This window comes from Canis lupus, chromosome 22 (genome assembly GCF_003254725.2).
Source record: "Canis lupus dingo isolate Sandy chromosome 22, ASM325472v2, whole genome shotgun sequence".
NCBI classification, from domain to species: Eukaryota; Metazoa; Chordata; class Mammalia; order Carnivora; family Canidae; genus Canis; species Canis lupus.
Genome location: NC_064264.1, coordinates 26,284,534 through 26,292,254, shown reverse-complemented (window position 1 = coordinate 26,292,254; position 7,721 = coordinate 26,284,534). Strand labels below are relative to the sequence as shown.

General features: G+C 35.5%; 1 pseudogene; it reads left to right on the top strand.

Moving 5' to 3' along the window:
* The first annotated feature begins 1,347 nt into the window (after positions 1-1,347).
* LOC112655881 (eukaryotic translation initiation factor 4E-binding protein 1-like) lies at positions 1,348-1,721 on the top strand (annotated as a pseudogene).
* Positions 1,722-7,721: the final 6,000 nt, after the last annotated feature.

The following is a 7,721-nucleotide window of genomic DNA, read 5'->3' as shown; positions in this document are numbered from 1 at the left end:
TCATTGTTTTTACTTCCTCAACACCCCTGCCATTGTCTTAAGAATAGAAATGACAGTAAAGTTCCAGTAGGGAACAAAATAACCTGTGCCATGGTCACTCTTACAACAGCAGTGTAATAGAATGGAATAGCAAGGAAGTAATCTATAAAAATATGAGTGTTTTATGGAATTAAAAATTTGAGCCCAAAGAGATGAAATACCTGCCTTGTTTTGTCACTAGGTGAATTGGTGATGGAATAGGAAAGAAAGCCAGGTCTCTGGATGCTTAGATGTGTGTTTGTAACATCATTCCACACTTTCTATACATATTAAAGATGCATATACATACTCAAATGTATACATATGTAATATAAAATTATGTTTTTACTATATATTAATATATGGATGATTAAATACATACATGTATATATTAATATGTAAAATAATACACATGTGGTGGAACCTGATAAATGTGGATACAAAAGAAACCTAGTGGAAAAATTTTAGAAATACACACTTTTGTTTCTCAGCTTTATCAATACCTGCCTGAGATTGCTTTGGAAAGGAACTAGGCATCTTTTTTCCATCCTGTAGATCAACCTCCAGCTTTTGCAGCTTAGGCAGTGTGGAACCAAGGTCTACAGTCTCTAGAACATACTGTTTTTCTAACCAACCCTTCTGTCCAGGATTCCATGAAGCTTACTTTTTTTTTCCCTTTTGCTTCACTGCAAGTCAGAAATCACAAGAAGCCTTTTGCTGAACCTTTTTTCTACCAACAGGATTTGATCTCTTCTGTTGCCCTCCAAAATACACCATCCATATTTGCATCTTAGTGCTCATTGCCCTCACTCATTGTGTTAGGATAGGCTTCCTTGGAACACTGGTGTTAAAAACACATGTATTTTATTTCTACCTCATGGGAGGTGAGCTGTGGACCTGGTGAGTCTTCAGGGTAGCTCCTCCATGTGATCATTCAGGGACTCAGACACCGTGGCGTATAGCCATACTCTTTCTTACACATGGCTTTCATGGTCAAGAGCGTGTTGGAAATTTGCACAGGAACTTTTATATGCTTCAGTATAAGAGTATCAAGCACAATTTTCTTTCACAAATTATTAGGTAAAACCAGACACACCACCCTAATTACAAGGGAAGGTGGGATAGTGCAGGAACACATGCGTATTTGTTGCCACATTGCTTTTTTATTTCTGTCATCTCTCCACTAGTTACAGGAGGGCATGAACTAGATCCAGCCCATCCCTGACTCTCTCAAATGTTGCCCAAGTTCTCTGCCCTTCAAGACCTATTCAATATTGGATCCAATCTCAAGGGTCAAGCTCCTGCTGCAGGTGCTGAACACAGGAGACCATGACAAGGGGCAGCAGCTGCAGCCAGACTCCAAGCCAGTTCATCCCCACACTCACCAGGTGGTCCTCAGCCCCTGCAGTGTGCAGCTGTGGCCTGGGGACTACAGTATTGCCACCCCTCATCCCACGGCGCGCTCTTCACCACCAGGTGGGGTGGGGGGTGGTAGGTACCAGCATCATCCACTACCCAATATCCGGAAGGAGTGTTAGGACCTGTGACCGAAACACCTCCGTAGGACCTGCCCACCATTCCCAGGGTCACCAGCTTTGCCAGTGATGAACGCCCCTACAGAAACAAGTCAGAACCACCTGTGCAACAGTCCAGAAGATCAGTCAGCAGGTGGTGGAGAGTCACAATTTAAGATGGATATTTAAAGGACCTGCCATGGAATGGAGCAATATATCTGGGCCCCTCTGACCCTTCTCGAGAGAAGAGTCACACAGGCCAGGCCTTGTGCAAGTTACAATCTTGGGCAGGCGGTGAGTGGAGTCAGCCCCCTACTCCCTTACTCAAGGCACCTGGTCCCCCTTCCTCTTCCATGAACTCCCACAGATATATTCATGTGCCTCCATTCAAGCCAGAGCTGCCACCCTAAAGGCAGTGACTCTCACCGGCACACTGCAGCCCAGGGCCTGGAATTGGACTAGGAGGAGCCCTTCTGGATGATTGGCTCTTCCAGTCCCATCCTCCGAGGACACACCCACCCCTTCCTTTCCTCAGCTTAGTGTGCATGGGAAAACTCTCCTCCCCTCCTTCCCCAAGAGAGGAAATAAAAGCCACCTTCACTCTAAGGTTAGGAGTTGGCCCTTGCCTAAACTCCTAAAAAAAATACATATGTATATATATTCCAATCTTTAGGCCAGAAGTCCTAGAAAATTCGCCTACAGTTGTGAGCAGCCCTTGTGCATGTGACGTCAGACCCTGCACTGTACCAAGGAAAAGTGAATGCCATTTAATCTAAGGAGTTTTTTAAATGTACCATGTTTAATTAACAGAGTTTGAACTGGAGATGTAGGCATAAGGTCCTACAAAAATATTTCATGTTATGTCTATGAGAGTATAAATCCAGGGCTGAACTAAAAATATGTCTTTGTTCATATGGCCTCTATAACTTTTAATGTAAGTATTGTGGTATTATGTCTATTTCAATTTTACGTAACTGTAGGTTTGCCATTTAGAGGTATAACTATCCTGAGAATTTTTGTATATGGTATGTTATATCTAATGATTGTATTCTTTAAATATGATATATAGCTTTAAGAATAGGAAAAACATTGATGTTTTAGTAACATGATTGTTTTAGACACTGATAAGGGAATTCCCCATATGATAAAAGTGAGCATATTATGGTATACACCAAACCTATTCTTTAATTCAGTAGATCTCAAAGTGTGTTTTCTCAATCAGCAGCCTTCGCAACACCAGAAAACTTGCTAGAAAGGAAAATTCTTAGATGAATCCCACACCCACTGAATTAGAAACTCGCTGGTGAGGTGCAACAATCTGTCATACTAAGATCCTCAAAGAGCTCTTAGAGGAGAGGGAAGGCTGTTTCTCCAGCACTCTGCACTGGCATTTTAACAAAGCAGAAGGAGCTTGCCCTTTTGTCTTCATGCTCTCCTTACCCTTGTCTTTTCTCTTTCTGGAACTTATCAATTCTTTTCTTTCTTTTTTTTTTTTTAAGATTTTATTTATTTATTCATGAGAGACATAGGCAGAGGGAATAGCAGGCTCCAAGTAGGGAGCCCCAATGTGGGACTCGATCTGGGGACTCCAGGATCACAATCTGAGCCTAAGGCAGATGCTCAACCGCTGAGCCACCAGGCGTCCCTGGAACTTACCAATTCATTGACAGTAACATCCAAGCCCCGCCAATGTGCTCCTAATACAGCAGTGAGTTTTCCGTAGTAATTGCCTGCCTGTGTACTAGAACCTCATCATTACAGTAACAAGTCTTTTTGTTTTCTGTAATTTGTTCCAGTATACTTAACTTCAGGAAACTTTTTTTTTTTTTTAACTAGAAAGAGAAAAATGGATATTCCTAAGAAAATTTCTAAAAACAAAAACATCGTTTATCTGTTACTTATATTTTAGTATTCCATTTATTAAGTACTTACTAAACATTCCATATGCATCTAGCACAATGGCATGTGTCAAGAGTAATAGAACATTTTCAATATATATTTAATATTTTTATCTTACTTTTATGACAGACATCGAGGTTATACAATGCTGTCAATCTTACACAATTCTTACTAAGATCATGTGGATTCTTTTATAAAATTCACTCAGCGTGATACTATTACTTTGACAAATTTGGATGAGTTTCAAAAATTGGCAACATTTTCATATTTTTATCAAATCATTAATTTCTGGAATTATTTTAATAATATATTATATTTAATTATCTCTTGATTAAGCATATCTTAATTTACTTATGTCATCTTATTGGCCATCAGAATGGTTACAATTGTAACTTATATAATAATTTTGACATTCCTGAAAATATTTGAACAACCATAGTTATTATCATTTATCCTAATCTGTGTTACAAATTTTTCTCCCTTAGCTTAGAAATGTTTGCCAGAGTCTTGTAAGGCCACTAAATCTGGACATATATATTTAAAATGAGATTATTCTGCAGGTGGCTTTTGCTAGTTATTGCCAAATCTAGTAACCATGACTCAGTTACTTTAAAAATTGAAACAAAACAGTATATAATTCATTATTTCACAAAGGTATGCCTATTTCATGACAACTACACCTTTATTATTGGCATAATAGAAAAAAGAGGCTCTTGCAGTGAAAAATGAGAAGAAATTAAGCTGGCAGTTTAGAATGGGGGATGACACTTAAAGTGAGCTCCGTGATTCATGTAGAATAATCTATCCTTCTAACATATTCAGCAGCTAATTATAATGCTCCTCTAAATCAATCTGTTTTATCACCATATTTTTTAAAAGACTACTCTTCAAAAGCTAAATATAGCTCAGACTCTTCAAAATTAGAGTGTTTCCAGGAAAATGGTGACTTTAAAGAAGTGTTCTAGATGTCACATTTGGACTGTTTAACCAGAGAAGTGATAGTGCTCAATGAGTCAAGAATTTATTTTATGATAAATTATATTTAGGGTTCTGAGCAAAATCTTAACTGCTTTTCTGAATTTTGAAGACCTCATTGCCTTTTACTTGAGTGTTTGTTTATTGGTTGAGCTGTTACACATTTAACTGTAGCCCAGTTCTGTGGTGAAGTGACAAATATTTCTCTTAAAAATAGCTTTTCACCTGTATGATTTAGGTCTGCACTCTGAGCTTCTGCAAAAAGCAATTTCCCTTATTGGCCCTTTACCTGTGAAGGTAAAAGAAAGTATAATAACCAGGATAAAGTATTTTCAACATGTTGGCCTGCATTGTCTCTAAACATTCCATTTTTTTTCTGATGTTGATGCTTGATAGTAATAAATATGGAAATTATAATCCTAGTATAATGTATTCACAAACATAAATTATTACCATACTTAAATCTTATCCTGGTCCTTTAAATATCACTTCTATGTTGGCAATATATTAGTCTCCTTTTTCTTTAAACTGACAACGAGAAAGGGAAGAGAACCCAAAGACAATTTTATAAGTATTCAAGAACCCACCCAATTAACATAACAACATTCCACTAACCATTATAAATGGAGAATACGAAATTATGGCCTTGCAATACCTCTAAACTCCAACTTTATGTTTGGGTGTGCAGGATACAGCATCATTCACTATTCTGTGTTAAACCATGCATTCAGTTGTTTCCATTTATATTGCATCAAAGCAGTTGAAATCCAATTGAAAAGTTTCTTTAGACAGCCATTGTGTGGGAACATGATGTCAATATTAATAAAGGCTGAATTTCCCCTTGGCTCACTTCTTACAGATAAGCTTTTCAATAATACACTGCTTGCACCAAAGGTCTGATGGGACTGGGAATAGTAAAAAACACTAATAAAAGAATGTTGAATGTTTTTATATTAAATTTCCCCACAGGCAAACTGAAAAGCCTACTTAGAGAACGCCAATCAACATGGCACTTATTAAATGTAACAAGAGTCCTGTTACAACAGATCTTTAAAGCCCTAAAAATGAATTAGGAAATAGAGACAAAAGACAATCGCAAATTCATTTTTAAATGCAAACCCTGGACTTCTCACTTGATATGCACTAAATTGACCCTGGCTTATTTGATCTTCAAAAACTATCCATTTATGGGAACTCACAACTTTTAAAATTCTTTTACCTAACGAAAGTAGTGGACCCTTTTACCCAAAATAAATTCTAGATATAGATCTGATTAGGCTGTCTACCAGGAAAAAAAAAAAAAAAAAAAACTTATACAGAGACTGTCACATTCTGCTTAATTTTAAAAAACATATTAAAGTAAATAACACCAGGACAGTGACTAAAATAATAACTGGATAAATTGGAGTTAAAGAGATTTTTTTTTCTTTGATTAACTGATATGAACCTAGCAAGATGTGGTGCAATATAGAACAAAAATAAAGACTTGGGGTTCTTAAATACTGTTTCGACATAACAACATGGGGTTTGTCCTCAATTCACAGACAACAACCATCACTTATATCTAAAGTTAAGCAATATTAAGGTGGTGACAAATATATTAAATCTGCCTATCTTTGAGGACTTGAACCCCAGGCAGGGACTAACTTGGGTTCTACCATAAAAAATGCAATTTCTAATATTTGTTATTTCTCAAAGAAAACAGGAGGTGGTCACTGAGACTTCAGGATAAAAAATGTAATGGCATAGGAGCAATTTTTTCTATCATTGATTTTATAAATCTGTTAAATACCATGATGTTTTTCTTTCTTTGGAATACAAAGAATTTCTCAGAAAGGAACTTCCCCAAAGTCAAATTAAATTTTCCAATGTCCAGGTGAATAAGACTTTTTTTAACTTTTTAAGTGGACATTATCAGAAGAAATTCTAAAAGGACATAGATGATATAAACTTCCTACAGTCTCCTAATTCAACAAGATATTGATTACATACTACGTATTTGACAAACTATATACAAACTATACATTCTTTTTAAAGAAAATTTAAGAAATCTTTCAAATGTACTTATCCAATTTACTTAGCTTTCTCTATAAAATTAGCTAAAATTTTATAGACTTACAGAAAGTGATAAGATCTTCAATTTTTAATTTGTAGATTAAGAGGTAAGGCTACTTGCCTTTACTACACGTCTGAATAACTTGTTAGCATGACTTTCATTGAATTTTATACAACAATTGAAGTTTGTCAGGATACAAAAATTGGTCAGGACACAATATTTTTTAGGGTGTTATTTATTTCTTTATTCTCATAGTCCATTTAAATCCTCATTCTGGAAAATATTTCAAAAGAGAAGATTCCACTTTCAGATACTTTTATAGCCTGGTACATTCTAGATTTTTTTCTTGAAAATTATTCAGAATATAACTTATCTTGAAATATAGTAAGGTTATTTTTTAACAAATATCTTACACTCACCCATCTTTTATATATTGGTACTGCTTTATGATAGTTCACAGAGTTTTGATCTTTGTGCTGATCACCAATAAGAATCTGTTGTGAATGTAAAGCTTTGATTTCTATTATAGGGTTTATTTTTGCTATAGACTGTGGAATTTGTTTCAACTAAGGTACAATTCTGTTAATTGTAAGATCTTATAAGAAGAGGTTCATATCTGAACCTTCTTTGTATCTTACCTGGTACCTAATAATAATATGATTTTTTTCTAAGGAGCATGCTGATACATAGTTTGTAAGTATCATGAACTGAATTTATTTACTGTTATACTTTTAAATCATATACATACTATTACAACTCTAATGCTCCAGTTTTTAAGTTTTCCAGTCTTGCTACAATTAAAATAAGTTAAATCTGGTTCAATAAGCCTTTATCTAATTAAAAAAAATAAAATTTCACTAAAGTAGATATAAACATATTTTATTCTTTTTCATTAAAAACAATAATGACAGGGCACCTGAGTGGCTCAGTAGATCATCTGACTCTTGATCTCAGCTCAGGTTTTGATCTCACGGTTGTGAGTTTGAGCTCCACGTTGCAGCCTATTTAAAAAAATAAATAAATAAAAATAAAAAAAAAAACAGAAACAATGGTAAAAAGTGTCACACCATTCATATTCCATCTTCTTTGGAATTTTTTTCATGGCATTTATATTCTGGTGGCTGATTTTCAGTGTAGATAGTTTGGCTGTTTCACTTAAGTGGGAAAGGGCCTTTTTAAAGGCAGCTCAAACTAGAAAGCAAATGAACGCATCCAAAAAAAAAAAAAAGTTTCTCTAGGTTTCTTTCCTTTTCATCTAA